This window comes from Ranitomeya variabilis, chromosome 1 (genome assembly GCF_051348905.1).
Source record: "Ranitomeya variabilis isolate aRanVar5 chromosome 1, aRanVar5.hap1, whole genome shotgun sequence".
Lineage (NCBI taxonomy): Eukaryota > Metazoa > Chordata > Amphibia > Anura > Dendrobatidae > Ranitomeya > Ranitomeya variabilis.
In genome coordinates, this window is record NC_135232.1 from 95,903,113 (window position 1) to 95,929,622 (window position 26,510).

At 43.9% G+C, this 26,510-nt stretch overlaps 1 protein-coding gene across 8 annotated transcripts in view; it reads left to right on the top strand.

The window, feature by feature from the left end:
* Positions 1-26,510, top strand: part of ERBIN (erbb2 interacting protein) — a 222,141-nt gene that overhangs the window by 71,260 nt on the left and 124,371 nt on the right. For all 8 annotated transcript variants that reach the window (XM_077286396.1, XM_077286353.1, XM_077286379.1 and 5 more), the window contains one exon: positions 15,268-15,321. The gene's annotated coding sequence lies outside the window, so the exon portion shown is untranslated. The remainder of the gene's footprint in view (positions 1-15,267; positions 15,322-26,510) is intronic.

Sequence of the window (26,510 nt, forward strand, 5' to 3'; positions counted from 1 at the left end):
AAAGGGCAGCGGGTAGAACAGTGGAGTCATGGCCAGCCATCTGTTGATCGGTCTCTTTCAGCCATTTTTACCTTTGGAGCTTCTGAACCAAATTAATAGAATTTCCTAACAGTTATTATGAGGATTGCGCTATGAAATCAAACTCCTCTATATTTCACCATGTAACTGAATGTTGTTTTTTGTGGATAATATTTGGCATTTATTACGTTGACGTTACAAATGAAGTGAAACGTTGTCGGCCATGATAATAATGTGTAGGTTTTTCCAGGCCTGTTTTATTAAAAAGAAGAAAAAAAAAAAGTTAATTTTCCAGACTGATCTTCTGTCCTGGGTTTTAATTTCATTTCCAGTCTCTAAAATTAGAAAAGCGGATGTTGTGCTAAGCTGGGTATAAACAAATTACACCAAATAGCTCTCTGCAGTTAAGTACTAGTGTGCTATAATTCTATGATGGCTTATTGATAGCATTATCAGGTCATTTGTCCTTAAAGCGTATCTGTTATTTCATCCGAAAGCGGAGTAACATCCCAACAACGAGGTCAAACTTCATTCGGTATACATACCAATCCAATGTATCCAGGAACTGACATCATTCTCATGCTCTGTAACTTATTATCCACTTTTTTTTCCCAGTGGGTAGTTCTTGTTCTTCAGCATTCTGCCAGCACTATAGGAGCTGGAACTTTTTTTTTTCCCATCACTTCTCATCATGCATTGTTCATGCCATTGTCCAACAGCTTGCTTGCCATGAATCGGAAGCCAACATTTCTACTATGTTTGGAAACAGTCGTGCATCTTTGGGGAATGAGTCTAAGAAAAAGATGTCAGCCGAGCGCTGTCTGTTTTTTCACTGTTTAGTTGATAAAAATCTTTTTTTTTAATACGTCAAAAACAAATGACAAAAGGGTGGTAAAAACTGATGCATTGACCAAAAAATTGATGAAAAAGTCACTTTTTGTTTTACATTTGACAAAAAAATGACTGGCTTGTGAAACCGGACTATTTTTTTATATTCCTGGGTCTCCCTTTTTTTTAAAAATATATATTAATAGTAAATGAATTCCTTTTTCCTATTCTCCTTTTGCCAGGTAAATATCACTGATGAAATCCGTACGTCATTACACAATAGTGGGAACAGATAAGTGACCGGTTTACGCAGAGAATGTTCACAAAGTAAATGGAACATTCTCCGAAATGAAATACCTTTTGGCTTCTGCTCCTTTGTTGTCCTCCACCATTCCGCCCTCTCGGCCTTCACCACGGCCGCCCTGTCACATCTGCTCCGAGCAGGCGATGGCCTCTTTATCCTGGAGGGCAATGACACAATAAGAAGTAACGAGAGACCGGCCCGATGGAGGCTGAGGACACCAATGTCACGTTAAATCCCCCCACAGAGTGAGGCCGCTCCGGCAGAAACAAAACAAGACAGAAATAAGACAGAGCTAATGGAAAACGCAGGAAATACCAGAAGGACGCCGAGATAACTGTAATAGCTTAACCAGGTTGTTTCTGATGGTTACTGTGTTGCGGGCTCCATACTGATTCATGAATGCAGCTGGTGGTCTTTTTTTCGTGGGGGAACACTATACCAGGAATGAGATCATGGTGGAGGATATTATACCAGGAATGGGATCAGGGTGCGGGATATTATACCAGGAATGGGATCAGGGTGCGGGATATTATACCAGGAATGGGATCAGGGTGCGGGATATTATACCAGGAATGGGATCAGGGTGCGGGATATTATACCAGGAATGGGATCAGGGTGCGGGATATTATACCAGGAATGGGATCAGGGTGCGGGATATTATACCAGGAATGGGATCAGGGTGCGGGATATTATACCAGGAATGGGATCAGGGTGCGGGATATTATACCAGGAATAGTATCAGGGTGCGGGATATTATACCAGGAATGGGATCAGGGTGTGGGATATTATACCAGGAATGGGATCAGGGTGCGGGATATTATACCAGGAATAGGATCAGGGTGCGGGATATTATACCAGGAATGAGATCAGGGTGCGGGATATTATACCAGGAATGGGGTCAGGGTGGGGGATATTATACCAGGAATGGGATCAGGGTGTGGGATATTATACCAGGAATGGGATCAGGGTGCGGGATATTATACCAGGAATGGGATCAGGGTGTGGGATATTATACCAGGAATGGGATCAGGGTGGAGGATATTATACCAGGAATGGGATCAGGGTGCGGGATATTATACCAGGAATAGGATCAGGGTGGGGGATATTATACCAGGAATGGGATCAGGGTGGAGGATATTATACCAGGAATGGGATCAGGGTGCGGGATATTATACCAGGAATAGGATCAGGGTGGGGGATATTATACCAGGAATGGGATCAGGGTGCGGGATATTATACCAGGAATGGGATCAGGGTGGGGGATATTATACCAGGAATGGGATCAGGGTGGAGGATATTATACCAGGAATGGGATCAGGGTGGGGGATATTATACCAGGAATGGGATCAGGGTGGAGGATATTATACCAGGAATGGGATCAGGGTGGAGGATATTATACCAGGAATGGGATCAGGGTGCGGGATATTATACCAGGAATGAGATCAGGGTGCGGGATATTATACCAGGAATGGGATCAGGGTGCGGGATATTATACCAGGAATGGGATCAGGGTGCGGGATATTATACCAGGAATGGGATCAGGGTGCGGGATATTATACCAGGAATGGGATCAGGGTGCGGGATATTATACCAGGAATGGGATCAGGGTGTGAGATATTATACCAGGAATGGGATCAGGGTTCGGGATATTATACCAGGAATGGGATCAGGGTGTGGGATATTATACCAGGAATGGGATCAGGGTGCGGGATATTATACCAGGAATAGGATCAGGGTGCGGGATATTATACCAGGAATGGGATCAGGGTGCGGGATATTATACCAGGAATGGGATCAGGGTGCGGGATATTATACCAGGAATAGGATCAGGGTGTGGGATATTATACCAGGAATGGGATCAGGGTGCGGGATATTATACCAGGAATGGGATCAGGGTGCGGGATATTATACCAGGAATGAGATCAGGGTGCGGGATATTATACCAGGAATGGGATCAGGGTGCGGGATATTATACCAGGAATGGGATCAGGGTGCGGGATATTATACCAGGAATGGGATCAGGGTGCGGGATATTATACCAGGAATGGGATCAGGGTGCGGGATATTATACCAGGAATGAGATCAGGGTGCGGATATTATACCAGGAATGGGATCAGGGTGCGGGATATTATACCAGGAATGGGATCAGGGTGCGGGATATTATACCAGGAATGGGATCAGGGTGCGGGATATTATACCAGGAATGGGATCAGGGTGCGGGATATTATACCAGGAATGGGATCAGGGTGCGGGATATTATACCAGGAATGGGATCAGGGTGCGGGATATTATACCAGGAATGGGATCAGGGTGCGGGATATTATACCAGGAATGGGATCAGGGTGCGGGATATTATACCAGGAATGGGATCAGGGTGCGGGATATTATACCAGGAATGGGATCAGGGTGCGGGATATTATACCAGGAATGGGATCAGGGTGCGGGATATTATACCAGGAATGGGATCAGGGTGCGGGATATTATACCAGGAATGGGATCAGGGTGCGGGATATTATACCAGGAATGGGATCAGGGTGCGGGATATTATACCAGGAATGGGATCAGGGTGCGGGATATTATACCAGGAATGGGATCAGGGTGCGGGATATTATACCAGGAATGGGATCAGGGTGCGGGATATTATACCAGGAATGGGATCAGGGTGCGGGATATTATACCAGGAATGGGATCAGGGTGCGGGATATTATACCAGGAATGGGATCAGGGTGCGGGATATTATACCAGGAATGGGATCAGGGTGGAGGATATTATACCAGGAATGAGATCAGGGTGCGGGATATTATACCAGGAATGGGATCAGGGTGCGGGATATTATACCAGGAATGGGATCAGGGTGCGGGATATTATACCAGGAATGGGATCAGGGTGCGGGATATTATACCAGGAATGGGATCATGGTGGAGGATATTATACCAGGAATGAGATCAGGGTGCTGGATATTATACCAGGAATGGGATCAGGGTGTGGGATATTATACCAGGAATGGGATCAGGGTGTGGGATATTATACCAGGAATGGGATCAGGGTGCGGGATATTATACCAGGAATGGGATCAGGGTGCGGGATATTATACCAGGAATGGGATCAGGGTGCGGGATATTATACCAGGAATGGGATCAGGGTGCGGGATATTATACCAGGAATGGGATCAGGGTGCGGGATATTATACCAGGAATGGGATCAGGGTGCGTGATATTATACCAGGAATGGGATCAGGGTGCGGGATATTATACCAGGAATGGGATCAGGGTGCGGGATATTATACCAGGAATGGGATCAGGGTGCGGGATATTATACCAGGAATGGGATCAGGGTGCGGGATATTATACCAGGAATGGGATCAGGGTGCGGGATATTATACCAGGAATGGGATCAGGGTGCGGGATATTATACCAGGAATGGGATCAGGGTGCGGGATATTATACCAGGAATGGGATCAGGGTGCGGGATATTATACCAGGAATGGGATCAGGGTGTGGGATATTATACCAGGAATGGGATCAGGGTGCGGGATATTATACCAGGAATGGGATCATGGTGGAGGATATTATACCAGGAATAGTATCAGGGTGCGGGATATTATACCAGGAATGGGATCAGGGTGCGGGATATTATACCAGGAATGGGATCAGGGTGCGGGATATTATACCAGGAATGGGATCAGGGTGCGGGATATTATACCAGGAATGGGATCAGGGTGCGGGATATTATACCAGGAATGGGATCAGGGTGCGGGATATTATACCAGGAATGGGATCAGGGTGCGGGATATTATACCAGGAATGGGATCAGGGTGCGGGATATTATACCAGGAATGGGATCAGGGTGCGGGATATTATACCAGGAATGGGATCAGGGTGCGGGATATTATACCAGGAATGGGATCAGGGTGCGGGATATTATACCAGGAATGGGATCAGGGTGCGGGATATTATACCAGGAATGGGATCAGGGTGTGGGATATTATACCAGGAATGGGATCAGGGTGCGTGATATTATACGAGGAATGGGATCAGGGTGCGGGATATTATACCAGGAATGGGATCAGGGTGCGGGATATTATACCAGGAATGGGATCAGGGTGCGGGATATTATACCAGGAATGGGATCAGGGTACGTGATATTATACGAGCAATAGGATCAGGGTGTGGGATATTATACCAGGAATGAGATCATTGTGGAGGATATTATACCAGGAATGGGATCAGGGTGCTGGATATTATACCAGGAATGGGATCAGGGTGCGGGATATTATACCAGGAAGGAGCAAAGGCAGGCTTGGACTAGCCCACAGGAGAAACCTCTGGTGGGACCCTGTACAAGAGTGGGCCACCACCCTCTTATGTGAGCACAATATACTTGAATTGCTATGTACAAAGGCGGCATCTTATTCGTTTAACAATCTACCCAGTTCATTGTTATATGAATATGTGATTGAGGATCATGTCACCTTTGCATGTAGCTGAAAAGTGGGACCCTAGAGTTGGTTATCGATGGGCCCTTAACACCCCAGTCAAACACTGGGCCCAGGAGGGAGTACATTATACCAGGAATGGGATGAAGATGGGGCATATTATACCAGGAAGGGGTCCAGGATGGGGGACATTATACCAGGAATGGGATCAGGATGGGGGACATTATACCAGGAATGGGATCAGGATGGGGGACATTATACCAGGAATGGGATCAGGATGGGGGACATTATACCAGGAATGAGATGAACATGGGGCATGTTATACCAGGAATGGGCCCACGATGGGGGACATTATACCAGGAATGGGATCAGGATAGGGGACATTATACCAGTAATGGGATCAGGATGGGGGACATTATAATAGGAATGGGATCAGGTTGAGGGATATTATACCAGGAAGGGGTCCAGGGTGGGGGACATTATGCCTGGACGGGGGACATTATTATAGAAAGGTGCCCAGAACGGGGGACATTGTTACATGTATGGTGAACATGCATGTCTATATAGGATCTAGAATTCTACAAGGACTCACACATCTGACCAACACACAGGTGGGGGCCCAGGTCAAAATCTTGCACCAGTGCCCATCTGACTCTAGTTACGGCACCGTGCTTTATTACAGCTTTGTGCAATTCTTGCATGGTGAGATAATAAAACTAAATTCATACATCTGAAAGTTTAGTCCTGAAATGTGTATATTTGTGTTATAAGGGACAAGCGTTTGCCCCATAGTGAGCAACTGGTTTTGCAAAATGGCCTCATATGTTTTGGCCTCTCTCCATCCAAACATCATACCACCTGATGACCTCTATTGGAGGTTTCTCATATCATTATGATTCCACCTACCGGGACATGTTTCTTAGTTGACACTAGACCTGATCTTGCCCCAAACCGTCAATTTGTTTGCACGTGTTAAATCAAACTGCTTTTTTTTTTTCATGCTCATTTTGGTCATGTTAAGTCTCTGTCTCGGTAACTACTTGTGTAACTTCTGCCCGAGATACAATTTATAGTCATTATTGACTTATGTCACGGGACGCCTCCCACATTATGGAGAAGTGAATTGCACTGGACCTTTGAACTCGTTGGGTGCCACATGTTCCTTTAAAACCTCACTTTGTGAGTGCAGAGCTTTTGATGTGGTTTATTGGCAGTCGGTCTAATATGGATCTATTTTTTATTTTGTTATCGCCCAACAAGCTTTTTCCAGACGTTGGCCAGGGCTACATAAGTTACCTTTACCCTGCATCTAGCGAGGGTTTACAGTGGTGACCACTCCACCATTATCCTATTAGGTGATCGCTTTTACACCGACCCGACATCTGAAGAGTCTCAATGATCTCTTCCCATCCCAGCCAATGACTAATATACTGGAAGGGTATGACCTTGGATCTATGTACAGTAGGACATGTTCCTTTTGGGTTCTTTATAGACTTGCCTAGTTGTGTATTACAGGTTTAATGAGTAATCCCTTGTGTACTCACATCTGTAATTATACATGTTATACTCTTCTTTGTCTTTAAACCATAATATGACATCTTTATATACCTTACTGCGGCTCACTCTTTGCAACAGTCATCCACCGTCATCCATAAATAATTACGGTAAGCCTAGCCATCAGTCTTCATTTGTCCTTGTAGTATTTCCACCCAACGAAACAAAAAATATTTGTAAAATGATCAGATTCTTTTCTCTTCCTCAATTAACACATCTACACATTAAAGTCGTCCGTCTTTAGCAGGACCAATGTGTGTAGGAACATCTGACTTGAAGATTCAGGAAGATCCTATTTTTATTTTTTTTTACTCCTGGAAGATAAGCTTGGCTGACAGCTGTTTATGGTGGTTGGGCACCTTTACCTTCCATCCACGCAGGAGCATTCCATCAGACCAGATACGATCCTACCCCACTAAATCTGAAAGCTTTTTCCAAAGCCATAAATTACGCATCAATGTGCTACTAGACCAGTGTGCCATTCAGAAGTTCTTGAATACTTGATGACCATCCATAAAGAAGCCATAATGGTTACAGAAATCAAAAGTTCATCTTAGGTCTACAAGTTTCGTCTTCCATTTCTCTGCATGTCAAAATATTTTAATGTGAACTGTATAAGTTTTTATTAGACTAGTGTTGGCCTGTCAGAATATTCTATTGAGTGCTATACTAACAAATCTAAATACACTGGAAATGCCATATTTTAATTTAGAATGTAAGTTCATGGACCCAATAATCCAAATATATGACACACATTGAGGACGGAATGGGAAGTGGACAGGATCATATACAAAGAGATCCACCTCTCTAGTACATCAGTTTGTTCTACAATTTCACTGCTTTTAATCTTTATACATTTTTTAGTTTTTTTGTATTTTTTTTTAAAGATTTATGGCTGTTTTTTTCTTTTTTTTCCGTACACCATCTATATTTAAAACATGAAAACGGTAAAATTTAATTTTCACACTGACCAATGGCTTTTTTTTTTTTAATACTCTTAATGTTCTGATGTTTCAGGAAACAACACATGTACATAACCGATGGAAAGGCCATTGTGAAAGGAGGGGGAGCAGGGTCCGCTATGACCTCTCCTATTGTGATTGGTGGATGCAGTGTTATCAGCTGTGTATAAAGGAGTTAATCATTATTGTAATCTTGCCTCTGATGATGAGGAGTCTGCTAAAAACTGTTCCTGAAAGGACAGGAAGTACGAGGGTAAAAAAAAACTCTCCAGTGGTCAGTGTGAAAATTGTAATCAAGCAATTTTCACACTGGCCACTGGGGCTTTTTAGACTCCTACTTAATCTTGCAATTACTAAAATACCTGATTTAAACAGTAGGACATTTTCTGAGGATAGGTCCCCTTGATGAACCTTGAGAGGCCCATGATGCAAACCTAACATTTAAAGATACTTTGATCCAGTAGACTTGCAATGTCACTATATCTCTTGTTAAAATTGCTCATCTCCCTACGCTTATCCATTTAGCCTGATTCCAACACTTCAAAAATTGGTCTTTAACTTTCTACCTAATATATTCCAACCCTTGCCAGGTGCCATCGTTCCAAGATAATCAGTGTTATTTCCCTCACTCATCTGGAGTTTTAAGGCCTCTAGTCCATATATATTAAACTAAAACCAGCCGATATTGACAAGATGGACCAACAGTCTATCATGGTATACTAGCGAAAAAGGTAGCATAGACACTATAAATTATTAGAAAAAATATATAGATATTTTATTAATCACAAATATCAAAACATGACATACAAACAATTACATACATGACAGAATACATAAATTCCAACATGTGGAAAAGAGGAAAACCAAAGCCCCATGTTGAACTAAAAGTCAAAAAGTCAAAAAGTTCACTCCCCCTTTGAGAAAGCGATCACGCGAAACGCGCGTCAGGGATTGTGGGAAGGCCACACAGGAACCTTGACTTATTATGGGTAAGTTCACATTGCCTTAGCTATATGTTTAAACATGGGATGTTATGACTTTTAGTTCAACATGGGGCTTTGGTGCCTGGGAGACGATCCCTCATTGTAGGATTATTGATACCCTAGGAAACCTTTTTCTGATACTTACCCAGGTCATATCATGGTTGTGTGCCTTACCTTTAGTGTACTGGTTGGTTTTCCTCTTTTCCACATGTTGGAATTTATGTATTCTGTCATGTATGTAATTGTTTGTATGTCATGTTTTGATATTTGTGATTAATAAAATATCTATATATTTTTTCTAATCATTTATAGTGTCTATGCTCCCTTTTTCGCTAGTATACCACAATTGGGTTTAGGAGTGACACTCCTGTATATATACATTGGTAGTTGATACATGGGAGAGCTTTCTTTGGATATCAACCATGCTCTCGGCCATTCACTTGATTACATGCTTATTGATTACTGTATTTGTCTATACAACAGTCTATCATGTGCGATTCTCATGCAACTTGAACTTTACGGCCTGACCCTCTTGTTATTTAGGCAATCAGCTGCTGCCAGAGTGCCTGGCGGCGTTTTTTCTTTTTGCCCTCCTCTTGTCACGGGGAAGGTGACCACTCATGAGTATGGAGAAGGATCAATCAGTTGGTCAACAATCATTTGGCCAATTGCTATCTAATTTGTTTGGTGGCCTTTAGCTTTATGGCTGATAGGTGCACGTACTTGTGATCATATAGTTGGGCTTCCTCCACCTTGGATGACACATTTGTTCTGGTGTCAGTAGTACCAGTTTTGTGATTGTCTTCTGTCATGATAGGATTTCATTGTCCGTACTAATAGAATCCACAATCGGTGCAGCGTCAGAGCCATGTTCAATCTGCACACAACTTGGCCAGCTATATGAGGCTACAGTAATAAGCCGTGATGATACATTAATTGGATATGTGTTTGGAATGATTATAATGAATTAATCCTGTTCTCTGTATTGAATATTTCTTCTAGAGTAGTATTTATACAGAGATACAATACCCATCTGGGTGTCCATACAACACTAGGACAAAGATTGAAAGGACCATAAAGCAGTTTTTGTGGGGGGTTTTGTTTTATATTTTTTATTTCCAGATGAATTCAGACCTTTTGTTATGTCCCATTTTCAGACCTTCAGTATCCTTTCCAAGGTCAAAGAGTGAAGTAACACATGGCTCACTGAGAGCTTGCAATTTAAAGGGGTGGCTGGGAATCTGATATTGATGACTTATCAGGATAGGTCATCAATTTCAAATCAAGGAGTCCAACACCGGCACCCCTAACAATGAGCTGTTTTAAGCTCCAGCCGCGACCTAATGTAACAGTTGAATAGAGGTGACAAACACAGCACCGTTTAGTATAGCGCCGCTCCCAAGGCCTAGAAATCCGCTCCTATTCTCATCAATAATAACCGATTGATGGGGTCTTGGACCCCCATAAATCTAAAATTGTCTACGTATCCTAGGGATATGTCATCAGTATGATAGGTCATCATTATGATATCCCCTTTTAAGAACCAGGTTTTTGATTGGTTGCAAAATGCATTAATATTGCTGATGCTTCACTGGATGTAGCACAGACTGTGGTGTCAAAAGCTATTCCAGACCCATAATGCTCAGATTTGTTGGGGTCTATATACCACATCGGTAATGGCAGTGCTGGAGACACAATTGTAAAGTGACCGCAGGCGGTTCCCATGGTCGAGCTGCTGCTCCATATCGCCCTGGCATTTTGCAGTCCAAATGTGCTATGATATGTGGAGTGCATCACACTCACTTGTAGGCCGCAAGCCTTCGTTTTCTGCAGGTCTCCATTTCCATGAGTCACCGCACATGGATGTAGGGAAAGACATCTGTCTGAGAAGGTTTAGTGAATCCTGCATTGAGCATGGGATTGGACTACATCACCCTTGAGGTCACTTCCAACTCTAACATTCTATGAGTCTGTCATTCGGTTTGTTTCAACAACCAAAAATGTACTGGACAGTTCAAGTTCATCAGATTAAAACAGGCAGTACTGAGCACCACACTTTTAGTTCTTTCTTGCTTCCTTAGCACAGCACGCCCTCAGCATCACTATCTGTTCCTCTTTGCCTATCCCCACCGTCACTGACTCCCAGCCCCTGTGACTTCCTATTCAGTCCTGCAGTCCACTCAGGGTCCTTTACCTTCCCTTCTCATGGTTACACATCCATTGACCTCTGTACGCCAGAGGATATGGCATGCTTTATAGTACCCATGTCGAGCCCTGAGCCCTGGATGTTGCAAGAATGTCCACAAGGGATTCTAGTAAGGCCTCCCGCTGTCCCAAATAATAGATTCTTGCAGACGCTAGCAGTGCACTGCACTTGAACTTGACCTTGGGTACTGTACTTCCCTATCTGAGTCACTATCAAGAAGCAGTCTCCTTTCTACTGGGACTGGACCCTCCCACTATGGGCTAATCCCAACCTTTAACTCTCTTCCCCAAATATTATACACTATGCATATTACACCCATAGTTACTATCCATCCTAAGTCCTAGCTATCTACAGTTTCTCTCTCAGAACAGTATGTACTAAGCATATTGGCCTTATCTTATGTCTTAGATCCTTATCTATAGCTCTACCCTATGCTGTACACTACCATATGTCAGTCTATTCACAATATATACTAAGAAAGCAGTACCTAGTTCACATAACGCATTATATGTATAAAACGCAGGACAATATATCCATGAGGCGACTGGTACCTTCAGGGGTAGGAGCATGATACTGCAGTCCACCACTCTTACACAAGCCGCGAGACATACATGCGCAGGGACTCGAACATATTATTTGCGCACTCCGAAGTCACTCAGTCAGTAACGCCTTACTTGAGCACGTTTAATCACTATTACTGATTTCACAATGAGACCCCATCGCTACAATTTATTTTCCCCAACATCTCTAGTGAAAAGACTTACAGGGGTTGTCTGCTTTACTTTAGCAAATATGTCAGGGACAATGATTTTGAGTCACTAATGTATAAGTATTCTAGGTTCTCCACCTTCACTTCTTAGTGCACCTGTCATCACAGACTGCACAGTTCATCTGTCCATAAAATGGCCTCTGGTGGAGGAGCATGTGACCACATCTGTCCACCAGCCTTCTCCAATAGAAACCCACTTTACATGAGTGCTGGTTTTTCATTGGAGGAGGCTGGTGGCTGGTATTGTCATATGCTCCTCCACTGGCAGCCATTCTGTGGACAGTAGAGCCGTGCAGTCTATGAGGAAGGTGGCACTAACATGTGCAGATGAAGAAACTGTAATACTTATGTTAGTAAGTACCATAAAATCATGTCCCCAACAGGTTAATTGCACTAAAGTGGACAGCCCCTTTAAACAAGCTGAAGCATAGGTCTCCGCTGTTTAGACTCCGTTACAGTTGGACTTTTTGAAGTCGCACCATTATATATTAGTTTTTGAGTATATTTTCACTATAAAACTGTATAAAACATTTCAAGAATAAAGAAAGCGAGGATCTGTCTTTGTTACTGAGAACAGGAAGAGGTTTTAGTGTGTAAGGGCGGAAGGTGGGTTTTGGTTCTGGTAACTATAAAGAGAGTCCTTTACCAATCTTCTGTTACTTCCTGTTAAAGATGGAGGTGTTGGAGGCATAACTAAGGCTATGTTCTCTATTCACTTCTTTATTCCCTTCCATTGAGATGTTTTCTGAATTATTATATTTATTTTTTGGGGCTCCCAATCTAGATTCCTTATTCTTATGTCTTTGGAGTGTGGGAGAAAACCATACAAACTCCTTGCAGATGTTGTCCTTGGTGGGATTTGAACCCAGGACTCCAGCGCTGCAAGGCTGCTGTGCTAACCACTGAGTCACCGTGCCGCCCATTGCGATCAGCAGTCTTAGCCAATTATTAGTCCGAAGTACTGGAAACAGTTTACATGGATTTTGGTGTTTATCATTACGCCAATCCGATGGCAGAGATGTACCTAGAGCGACTGGTCCTGCTCATTGTAAAATGCACAGTTTTGTTTATTTACAGGCTTAAATTTCGTTACCATTGAAGTTAACTAAAGGGTAACTTAACCAAAAAGATCAGGCATTATTTATGTATTTATTTTGCTTTGCTTTTATAGCGCCATCACATTCTGCAGCGCTTTATAGACATCATCAGGCATGCTGAGCTCAGATGAAATAGAGCATTAGCAGACTAGAAAACAGTCTTTATTATTATTATTATTATTATTATTATTGTTATTATTAACAAAATACTCTGTCTACACTGTCATCTGGTCAAATTGGTATACTTTAACGGCAGCCAAAAGGCAAGAAATGGAGAGCATCATCGTGCCCCTATACACTTCCAGCACTGTCCATGCGTCGATGCAACCGGAGAGCATCATTGTGGCCCGATGCCCTTCCATCACGGTCCATGTGTTTATGCACCCTGAGAGCATCATCGTACCCTGATGCACTTCCAGCACTGTCCATGTGTCGATGCACCAGGAGAGCATCATTGTGCCCCGATGCTTTTCCAGTCCTGTCCATGTGTCTATGCACCCCAGGAGCATCATCATACCCCAATGCACTTCCAGCACCGTCCATGCGTCTATGCACGAGGAGAGCATCATCATTCTCCGATGCCCTTCTGTCCCTGTCCATGTGTCGATGCCCCGGAGATAATCATACTCTGATGCCCTTCTGTCACAGTCCATGTGTCTATGCATGAGGAAAGCATCATCATACTCCGATGCCCTGCCATCACGGTCCATGTGTCTATGCACCAGGAGAGCATCATCATACTCCGATGCCCTGCCATCACGGTCCATGTGTCTATGCACCAGGAGAGCATCATCATACTCCGATGCCCTGCCATCACGGTCCATGTGTCTATGCACCAGGAGAGCATCATCATACTCCGATGCCCTTCCATCATGGTCCATGTGTCTATGCACCAGGAGAGCATCATCATACTCCGATGCCCTGCCATCGCGGTCCATGTGTCTATGCACCAGGAGAGCATCATCATACTCCGATGCCCTGCCATCACGGTCCATGTGTCTATGCACCAGGAGAGCATCATCATACTCCGATGCCCTGCCATCGCGGTCCATGTGTCTATGCACCAGGAGAGCATCATCATACTCCGATGCCCTGCCATCACGGTCCATGTGTCTATGCACCAGGAGAGCATCATCATACTCCGATGCCCTTCCATCATGGTCCATGTGTCTATGCACCAGGAGAGCATCATCATACTCCGATGCCCTGCCATCGAGGTCCATGTGTCTATGCACCAGGAGAGCATCATCATACTCCGATGCCCTGCCATCACGGTCCATGTGTCTATGCACCAGGAGAGCATCATCATACTCCGATGCCCTGCCATCGCGGTCCATGTGTCTATGCACCAGGAGAGCATCATCATACTCCGATGCCCTGCCATCATGGTCCATGTGTCTATGCACCAGGAGAGCATCATCATACTCCGATGCCCTTCCATCATGGTCCATGTGTCTATGCACCAGGAGAGCATCATCATACTCCGATGCCCTGCCATCGCGGTCCATGTGTCTATGCACCAGGAGAGCATCATCATACTCCGATGCCCTGCCATCACGGTCCATGTGTCTATGCACCAGGAGAGCATCATCATACTCTGATGCCCTGCCATCACGGTCCATGTATCTATGCACCAGGAGAGCATCATTGTGCCCCGATGCTTTTCCAATCCTGTCCATGTGCCTATTCACCCTGAGAGCAGGAGGAATAACAGAATAGACTAGTAATTTTAAGGGGAAATTTACTGAATAAAAGACATGACCTTTTTTGTCTTTTTACACAAATGGTTAAAAGCTGGTGACTTATCACTAGACGATCTTGTCATTCCGCCAAGATGTGCGCTCTGCTGTAAACTCTAATCTTGCTATGATCTGCCATTATAAAACAAGGGTTTGGTTTAGGAGAAGTCTTCAGCGTTTGTAGCCTGTTCTTCCTTTCTCCTTTCCCCCTTCCCTCGATGATATGTGAAATGACGATAGACCGACGCTCTTAACTCTTGAGGCGCAAGTCGAAAGGCTTCTCGGATCAGTGTTTTCTTCCTTCCGTATCTTTGTGAGGCTGATGGCTGATGCTTACAGTAACGTCACATCTGTCTTTGCTTGTTTCCACAGAATGTTGGCTTTGCAAGCTCAGGGAGGAAACAGCAGGGAGCGAAAAACAGAGAGGTAAGTGCAGCCTGGACTGATTCTGCGATGACTTGTTGGAACTTTTTCTGTTTTGTACAAATTCTCTAAAATGTTTTCTCAGTGACTTCCACAACATGGAAGCTTCAGTATGTTACGTTGTGGAGGACTGCCAAACCCTGCAGTCATAAACCCTCCCTACTGTGCCGCGAAGCCTCTAGCGCTGCCTGAGTGAGGGGTAATCTGGCATCCTTCACCAATTTATTAACCTTCCTTATTTTATTGCACGATGTGTGTTTTCTAGTAGATATCTCACATTTACATAATAGGAAATTTCTCAAATGACATTTTTACAAATTATTACCATCCCTACTGTTTGTGAGTGAAGTCTAATGGTAGAGATTGCATCCAGCTTAGATTTGCTGCAGTTCACCTGCTGATATATCGCAGAATGCAGGCTGCCATCTACTGCAGGCAGGATTTCTTCTCTAAAGCAAAATCAAAGAAATGGCAAATATGTACTAATCACCGACCCTAACCTAGTTATGGCCCTTATACCCATCAACTAGTTGTGGGCTGATAGAGCGTTCAGCTGATAGCCATCGTCATACACGGGAAAGCTTGGCTAAGCATTACTGTGTTCTCTGTGAAAGAGCTGCTGCCAGACTTTTTCTGGCAGCGGCTCGTGGTTGCTCTGAACAAGAAGATTGGCAATTGAAATTCTGGATCCTTCTTTCTCGCCAAATCATCTGCCATAAGAGAGTCAGGAGGCTTTCATAAACATTACATAGTTGTAAGGGGGCTTTTAGGCAATTAGTCTGCCACTTCAAGGAATTTGTTAGAAATTTTTCCAAACTTCCCTTAAAGAGTTACTAAATTTTCATTTTCTTTTTCCTTATAATTTTATCTACCATGAAAAGGTATGAATTTTGCAAATCACTTTATTAGGGGATTTGTCTTCATTCCAGTAAAAAAAAAAAAAAAAAAATTGCATGTAAGTGGCTTCCAATCTCCAGTTAATCAGTCTGTTTGCCTGCTTTTAGGCTACTTTCACACTTCCGTCTTTTGTCTTCTGTCACAATCCGTCGGTTTGGGCAAAAAACGGATCCTGCATATGTGTTCGCAGGATGCGTTTTTTGCCCATAGACTTGTATTAGCGACAGATGGTCACACGTCGCGTCCGTCGTGCGACGGCGGACGCGACGCACAAAAAAAGTTCAATGTAACTTTTTTTGTGCGTCGCGTCCGCCATTTTCGAAACTCCGCCCCTTCCTCCCCGGACTGCGGAATGGGCAGTGGATGTGTTGAAAAACCTGCATCAGCTGCCCACACCGTGCAGTAATTTCACAACGTCCGTCGGTAGGTCGGCCCGACGCATTGCGACGGGCCCGTACCAACGGAAATGTGAAAGTAGGAGTATCAGAGTCAGTGTGGGAAGATATTTTCCACTGATTTTCCACTGTTTTTCTCTGGAATACTGCCATACTTAGTCCTTTGTAGCATAATTAGGATAAAATGTGCCTTTGAAACCTGAAACATCCAGAGATGGTCCTAATGCACCTGTATGGCAGCCCGGTTCTGGCACATTAATATGCAAAAGCTCATGTGCCTTTAGACTCTACTCAATTTATATTTTAATTGTGGTGCTATTTTCTGAAAAAAATTGTGTTGTGAATTTATATGCCATTAGTTTATATGAGTTTGGTAGCCAAAATGACAACACTTGCCTCCAAATTTTACCAAAATTAAAAATCCTGATGTTTACCATTTAAGTGAATGGAGCGACAGTTTTGCATTCCACCTTCATCCTGTAAAAAACATGTCACACATACGAAGGGTAAAACCTTACACCCATTACAGTAACAAATAGTAATTACTGTATGCAGGTGAAGAGAACAAATATAAAGTAAAAAATGGGAGTAAGCAATATTACAGTGAAATGTTTCTGCGCAGCGTTGTGATTACAGCTTTGGAAACACCAACTTCAGCATTTTCTGTCTCTTCTGCAACATGTGCGTCACAGATGATGAATGAGACATTGATTTACCCCTCCTACCCAGAATATTGGGACATCATTAAATCCTTTGTGAGGGCCAGAGAAAGCTAAAATGATTTAGGACGTTAATAATAATGTCTAAGTGCAAACACAGAAAATTGATCTTGTATTTTTAATGGTTTTTTTTAAATATTTTTTTACAATTGGTTTCTGCACTTATCTCCAATGTATAAACTGCATTGAGATGTAATTTTGAATGCAAACAAATGACACCGTCATTACATGGCCCCTGTCTCTTCAACATGCTTGGCATAAATCAATAGTAGAGGCAACAATCAGAAACTTTCTAATATATGTTGTCAGTAAAATCTGCTTCTGTGTTCACTTCTGAGACGTTCCTTCCTCCACCTTTCACCCCCGGCCTCCTGAACTTATCAGTCACGCTGGAAAAAAGAAAAAAAAACTGCTCAGATTTGTCTTGATTAAAGCACCACTCCAGCCCCTAGTGTTATACTTACCAGACGCTCTCGTCATCTTTTATTAGCGCAGCTTCGGTCGGTCTTCAGCAGTTTGTGACCTGCCTGAGCTCGCCACTGTTCGCTGGGAGATCCGGAGGTCACAGCTCAGTGTATGTCTGAGAGCCAAAACGAAGCTTGGGACCGTTACCTCTGACTTCCGGGACCGGAACCGCGCTGGGAAAAGCAGAAGACGGCAGTTGGGGAGTTTTATATTAAAGGGAACCTGTCCCCCCCCCCCCCAGGTGTTTGAAACTAAAAGAGCCACCTCGTGCAGCAGTAATGCTGCATTCTGACAAGGTGGCTCTTTTAGTTCTGGGTGCTGTAACTGTAGAAATAATCCGTTTTATAATTTGTCCTAAATACCTTGTCTTCAGTCCTGGAGGCAGGCCTTTCCCCCCTGCTTCAAACGCAGCACCGCCGTCACTCAAATCTTCTGGGCGCCGGGCGCCGCCTCCTCAACGCTGTTTTGAAAATAGCCGGCGCCTGCGCTCTTCTCACCTACCTTGGGCAGGCGCAGTGAGCGCTGCCCGTCTGTCCTCATATGCAGTCTAGCTGACTGCGCCTGTGTGGCCGCCCTGCCTGTGAATCCCAGCCCCGCAGTGTCTTCTGATTTATTCACAGGCAGGGCGGCCGCACAGGTGCAGTCAGCTAGACTGCATATGAGCACAGAGGACGGGCAGCGCTCACTGCGCCTGCCCAAGGCAGGAGAAAAGAGCGCAGGCGCCGGTTATTTTCAAAACAGCGCTGAGGGGGGCGGCGCCCGGCGCCAAGAAGACTGGAGTGACGGCTGTGTGGCGTCTGCAGCAGGGGGGGAAAGACCTGCCTCCAGGACTGAAGAAAAGGTTTTTGGGACAAATTACAAAACTGATTATTTCGGCAGTTACAGCACCAATAACTAAAAGAGCCACCTTGTCAGAATGCAGCATTACTGCTGCAAAAGCTGGCTCTTTTAGTTTCAAACGCCTGGGGGAGGTGTCAGGTTCCCTTTAAGGTCAGAAAACTTAGATTAGTGGCACCACTCCAGCACTGCAACAAGAACGAACACTGGAGTGGTGCTTTAAAGCAAGTTGGACTGCCAGCATGATGAGGTGCCAAGTTATAGCTCCTATTATACACTATGGAGGGAGTAGGAGCCAACAGTAACAGAAGGAGACATATCCCCCATAGCAGGATTCACAGCTAGACTGCTCAGTACTACTGTGTAATGTCATCCATGCTTCTTGGACTGTGCTACAGAGAAAGAAAAGCAGGAATTCTTCATGCCTGCCTGTGTGTGTTTTATGGCCTGATTCTTATGGTATTGGGGGGGGGAAATATGAAACTTGAGGCACATGATGGTTCAGTAGGCCTCCATACAGTTCTGCGAGTACCCCATTATGTCTCTATATTTCTCAAAGGTTGTATGGATCTTTAACAAGGTTGGATACCAGTGGTGAACTGCCAATGTAGACAGGCCATATGACTGTTATTGGGGTTCATGACCTGCAGGGGAGGGTATGTTACAAAAGCGGCCCTACGACGACTGGCATCCACCCACTTCTACCGGTATTTGCCATAGTCAGGAGGATGGGGTAACACTGTGGCTCAGTGGTTAGCACTGCAGCGTTGCAGCGCTGGAGTCCTGGGTTCAAATCCAACCAAGGACAACATCTGCAAGGAGTTTCTATGTTCTCCCTGTGTTTGCGTGGGTTTCCTCTGGGTACTCCGGTTTCCTCCCACACTCCAAAGACATACTGATAGGGAATTTAGATTGTGAGCCCCATCGGCGCTGTAAAGCGCTGCGGAATATGTTGGCGCCATATAAATAAAAGATTATTATTGTTTTACACTGTAAACTCCTATATCAACCGAATGCAGCAATTTACTCCTTTGACGCCATGGTGAAAAGCGACTGTGGCATCTTAGTGTATGGAAGGACTGGATGTTGCCCCACATGAGATTGGTTAATATCAGCTGGGGACCCCAATTTGGACTTTCTCTCAGGGGGTCCTCAGATTTTGTGTACATGAGGAATGATGTCCAAATCTTGACACCTTGATGGTATTTTAATGACCTTGTTCTACAACATTTCTGCATTTTAACAGGGCATTAATTATAATGCTGCAGTTGACCTCAGTTTAGTAAATGACTCTGTAAATATCTGGTAACAAGGAATTGAAAAAAAGTTTTGGGTTAACCTAAGTAGGATCTAAAAAGCTGAGCACCCATAACTGGATCATAAGATTTGGCAAATTACTTACACCCTGCTCAAAGATATTTTTTTTTGTCGGATGACCCGTACATATTTGCAAGCCTGTATTATCTCTGTGTGTCAGGGAGGAATGTGATATATTACCAAACACCTTCTACACATTTTGTTATCTGTCGGAGGCCTACCCGCTCTCTGTGGCTCCCATCACCCCTGGCTCATTACGCTGCAGTGAATCATTTCAGTAGTGAGGATATAGATGCTTTCTCTGTGTTCCTCGCTGATCCTTAGCAGCGCTTTTGACCTTGTAGTGAAGAGCCTATTCCTTCTTTATCAGAGCACGCAATTCATGTTGCTTGTATAAAATACAGAAGATATTTCCCTTGACGCTTTTCTTGGTCCATCTTTTCTTCCCTTATTAAAACGCGAATGAGCACGGTGGTGCAATAGAAGTGTGCGGTAATAGGAATATAATTATAAACTGATGCAAACGCTCCCATCAACGACACCGATCGGCCGTAACATTAAACCTCTAACAGACGAGGTCAGTGTCTTTTATTGTCTCGTGACAAGTGGGACATATTGGGCTGTAAGTCAGCTAAAAGTTAATGTGTCGGAAAGATAGAAAGTGCAAGGATCTCATTGATCTTGATAGAGTCCAAATTATGACTTGGTATTTCCATAATGTCAGTTCCTGGGAATTGTTCCTAGTATGCCATGGTTTAGTAAGTCCCAAATGTTCTCTAAGGAAGGGCAACCATAGTGCTCAAGGGTTTCATTTGCACAATTTGTTGAAAAAAAATTAATGCTAGAAAAGTTCTTGGACATACTTTCAGTGTGGGTCTGAGTGCCTGCAGACCACTATAAACCACTTACAATGGGCATGTTGACCTCCTGACTGAACCATGGAGCAATAAAGAAGAAGCCTTGTTTGATGACTCCTCTTTTTCCTTTACATCATGTGGATGGCTGGATGTATATGTCGGGAAGATCTAATGACATGTAAGATATATTAGGCTATAAGAAAACTGCAAGTTGATGCATTGGAAGGAAAAACAAGTGCAAGGATCTTTATTGACTTTCATAAGGACCAAATTGTGATGACTTGGTCAAGGGATTTAGAAAATGGCAGGTCCTGGTGGGTGTTCCTTGAACCGTGGAGCAATAAATAAGTAGCCTGGTCTGATGAATCCTCCTTTTCATTTATATCATGTGGAAGACTGGGTATGTGTCGTTTACCTGGGGACTATCTGGCATCAGGGATGTATTATGGTAAAAGACAAACCGGCGAAGGTAGTGTGTAGAGTTGAGAAAATTTGTTCAGGTTCCCTCTTATTCGGCAAGCTATAGCGACACATGCAGCTGCGGCTCCGATCAGCCGGCGCGATCCAGAAAATCGGGTTCCTTCTGCAGCTTATTCGGTAAGCGCTATAGCTTGCCGTATAAGAGGGATCCCGAACAAATTCGCTCAACTCTAGTAGTGTGCTGAAGTGAGGCATAAAATGGGTATATCATACTGAGTCATGATAACTCCAAGATTTGCCAAAAAACTCACTTTTCCTACTTGTGTCTGAAAGGGCAGCTTTTTTTGTGCAAAAGGCTCCTATAGACATTGGATGAAAGACAGGTGATGTATATGAGAACTTTTCAACTCTCCCCAAACAGATGATGGTGGGGGTGAAGAATGAGGTGGTTGGAATATCAACACCTATTCTTTCATTTTCAGGGAGATAATCAGTTACCAGAGGTGTCTAGCAGTGGATTTAGCCTTTCTCACCATTAAGAACATGTGAACTTTTGGCCGAGTGCAGCCTTTATTTCCATGTGGAAGTCGAGAGAGAGAGTTGCCTGCTGAACAAATGTTCGGCCAATAGCCATATCGTGGTTATGGACAACGAAATTAGTAAGACATGTATGCCCAGCAATTTAATATCCCCCATACATTTTAGATAACTGTCTACTGAATGATGGTGTCACGACTTTGTTGTTGGGTAACCTGAGACCAGTGGCTTTTTCCCTGTCCCTAACACTAAGGGACGCCCTAGCTCGCCCTATTCCCCGGATTACTTCTGAAGGTGAAGATGCTGGGGCCATGTACCTTGCATATCGCCTGAATCCGCCCTCCGTCTGTACCCTTACCCCACCCAGGGAAGAGGGGAGTAGTAGTGCATCGTAGTACACTAACCAGATGAACAAGGTAACACAAAGAGGGGAAACGGAACATTCCAGGCATACAAGTTATTCACTCACATATAACAGAGGAATGAACCAGGGAGTGGATGATCGGGTAAAACCAAAGTAGGAGAAGGAAAGAGAATTATCACACTTACTAAACCAAGCAACAGTCACAGATAAACCCACCAAACTCCTACTCGTATAACCACCAACACCTATCTTCCTAGCCATGCAGCAAAACTATCTTTGACCATGTGACCATGTGTCAGAACCCAGATTATATAGGGGATAGGAGTGGCTAACCATGCTCAGCTGGAAAACTCAGACTCCCAGAGCTCCCAACATGGCCGATTAACCCCTATACTGCCAAAAGAAATTTACACTGTTTAAAAAGAAATGCTTCTTTTCAGCGCAGGAGAAGGAGCAATCAGATGCTGCGGTCTTCTGGCTACTCTCTGTCATGGTAACCTCATGACAAATGGTTTGGCTGTCAGTTTTATCAGCTGTCTCTTTCATACACAGAGGTACTCTCTTGGCCAAGTGTTCCTTTGTTCTCTATGAGGAAGCTGCTGACTGACATCTTTGACAGTGGTTTATCTCAGGGAGAACACAAGAATCAGCAGAAAAAATAAGGACATGCTAGATTCGTAACTACCCCGACAATCAATAGTCCTTGGCCGCCATACACATTAGACTGTCAGCCGATCCCATAGTTACCGGCGAGTTCGGGCCACATTAGTCTACTATATGTGGGAGGCTTTACTTGCAAAGTTGGGGTTAAGGATCCTTTCTTTGAGCCTGAGTGGAGAACTAATTTAAAAGGAATTTTTGGGGATAGCCAATTACTTTGATGCCAAAACAGTATTGGAAAAGTTATTCTTGCTTTCCCAGTACCAGATCTTTGTCTTCATTGCCATCAACTACATTTGGCCATACTATGTCCGTGTCAGTTGTGCAACTGGAAGCTCATAAATAGGCTCCAATGCAAATGCTCCAACAGGCCCCCAGTTATTGCAAGTCTTTAATGGTATTGGTCTATTTATATGGGCACAATGGACTTTTGTGGCCCCCTAGGCTCCAGGTCCCGGGTGCAATTGCAACCCCTGCACCTATTGTAGTTACGGCTTTGGTTCATGTGGATAAAGCCAGACATCTGAATTGAAATCACAGGCACAATAGAAGTAAAGAATTAATAATTTCATGACTTTTGCCTCAACAATGAGCCCGTGTCTATAGAATTGTGCAGCTCTCCATGAAGAAAATGCCCAGTTTATGTGAAAGAAGTGAGTAATGCAATTAATGAACTGCAGATTGCACTTCCCACAAAATTCCTTTCTGAGGCTCGAGAGATCTGGCCAGATTATTTTTTCAGAGCAAGAAGAACGAAATTGGGTATGACTTTGTTTATCTCCTTAAAGGAAATGGAAGATAATGATTTCCATTGATAAATTGCATACTCTACTCTTAATAGCTAAAAGGGTTTTTTAGGATTTGGAACTTTGTGGTTTGGAGGTATTGGCACATAGCAGTCATATGGCATTTTTAGTATGTGTTTTTTTTTTTTTGCAAAAAGAAAATCCTGATACAATTGTGATGTCTGAACACCGCTTTATGCAGTCGTTTCCCTTCCTAAATGAACATCTAGTGGGAACATCTTGGGCTGGTCCTAACCCTAGAAATCATAACATCGGATCACGTCACCAGCTGCGCCAGACCAGGGGACGTTTACTGTGTTGTTCCATATGTTGTCAGTGTCATGGAGGCACCTGCCAGATGACGGGAAGCAGAGTTGTTAAAGTGCAGGACGGCCGCTCCCAGAATGGCTGCGCTGTCTGAACTTGACTGATTTTTTTTTTTTTGCATTTGGGAAAACTGATGACGTGAATTGATTTGGGGGAGAGAGAACCTGTTTCTGCTGTAAAAGCAACTTTTATAAGAAATTTACAAACTGTTTTTTTTATTTAATACAATTCTTAATATTAATAAGCTAAATTCAACTGTTCTTGCCCTCCGAGGCGGACTAGAAAACCAAAGCTCACTTACCAGTTTTAGGCTGCAGCAGAGCCATGTGCAGGAGCGTTATATGGGGGCACCCAGAGGGTCTGTGCAGCTGCCCCTGTATGGTGCTCAGTGCGGCACTTTACCCCCTTATTGAATCTGATAACTCTTGTCACAACTTACCCTGCAAGAATCAGACCGGAGAAATGACCGAAATAAACCTCCATAATATTAGATGCCTACAGAGGTACAGAGGGCCGCAAGGTGTAACGAAAAGCGGGTACATTCCCACCTAGAGCCTCGGAGAAGGCCACAAAGATCCCTGTGTTCCATATAAGAGGACCATTTCTGTGCTAAATACCCATGATAGCTGGGAGCCTTGCTAGACATTTTGGTCCACAAACTTCATTACCCCTCTATTGGGTCTTATATAAGTAAGTTTGTGGCTCTATTGCGCTGTAGATGACTGAATCGCAGTCCTGCTTCATAGGAAAAGGTGAAATCCACAACGAAAATCTGCGACATCATGAGCATTTCTCAAAGGGAATTTGTCAATAAGGTCAACCCTATTAAGCCGTCTATGTGGCCATGTAGGTCAGAGAGAGTTGAAGTTTGATATCTGTAAAGCGCTGCGGAATATGATCGTACTATGTAAGCAAAGCTTAATAAATAAATATCTGATCCAATTCCAGAGAAAACGGCTTTTTTCTTAATATGTAAATGAGCTGTTAAGATTCATGGGCCGGACATAATCTCTGGAAGCAGATTCTCAGGGAGATCTATTATTAAAGAAAGGGAGAGTTGCCAGTGTGAGACATGTAGATCAGGAGAGCAGCCTGTCACTCATTACATGTCTCACACTGGTAATGTTCCCTTTCATATAAACTAATCTGTGAAGATTCACAGTGAGATCTATGCCCATAGCTCTTAAATGGAACCTGTCACCCCCAAAATCGAAGATGAGCTAAGCCCACCAGCATCAGGGGCTTATCTACAGCATTCTGGAATGCTGTAGATAAGCCCCCGATGTATCCTGAAAGATGAGAAAAAGAGGTTAGATTATGCTCACCCAGGGGTGGTCCCGCTGCGGTCCGGTCCGGTCCGGGGCCTCCCATCTTCTTACGATGATGTCCTCTTCTTGCATTCACGCTGCGGCGCAGGCGTACTTTGTCCTGTTAAGGGCAGAGCAAAGTACTGAAGTGCACAGGCGCCAGGAAAGGTCAGAGAGGCCCAGCACCTGCGCCCTGCAGTACTTTGCTCTGCCCTCAACAGGGCAGACAAAGTACGCCTGCGCCGGAGCCGCAGCGTGAAGACAAGAAGAGGACGTCATCCTATGAAGATAGGAGGCCCCGGACCGCGAGGCCCCTTGGATCGGACCACCCACCCAGGTGAGTATAATCTAACCTCTTTTTATCTTTCAGGATACATCGGGGGCTTATCTACAGCATTCCAGAATGCTGTAGATAAGCCCCTGATGCCAGTGGGCTTAGCTCATCTTCGATTTTGGGGGTGACAGGTTCCCTTTAACAGCTCATTTAGATGTGGATTTTTTGGAATAAGACATTGGATCTCAGATAGTAAGGTGTCATTTTATTTATCTTCCTGTGACCTGTGTGCCCATATACACGGCTTAGGAAGGTTGGTCCTACTGACAGATTCTCTTTAATCTTATCCATGAGCCTTGTACTGTAGTTTTCTTCAGATTTCACCTGTATAAATCCTCAGGTAAAATCGGCGTGAATTTATTCTAACGTGGCCATTGGCATGAGAGCCAATAGTTAATCTATGCAGGGAGTGTACCACAAACTCTGGGTTCTGATGGCCGTATTTCATAGTCCATAAGATGGACCACAATGCTTGGAGTGACCTGGGTCTCCTGACCGGCTCAGGTCAAGAAACCCTAAATCAGTCCCGACATTGTGGGCCGTATGCGGAATGTGAAATCGAGCTAAAGGGACGCTCCAGTATGGCTAGTGGATCTTAGTTTAAAAAGTCTACTGACTAAGTGAATGGTGGGATTTTTCACGTGACAAAATCTGTTACATTTTCATAGAAGTCTGAGGATGGCACTTGGATTTCTTTTGGTGATTTGTATAACAAATTGGTGCAAGGATTAGTCTCATTGTCATGTAAAAAGAAATTTAGGTTTCAGAAAAACCCTATGTCCTTTGTCCCAGTTTGTTTAAAAAAAACAAAACAAAACTGTGCTTTACTCGCCCTTCCGTGTCCAGCATGGAGTCTCCACCACTGATCCCCATTCTTAAAAAAAAAAAAAAAAAAAAAATTAAAGAGGCTCACCACGCCAGTATTGTTTTGGACACACTGGAAAGTTGAATGGTTGTCAATCCCTGCTGGT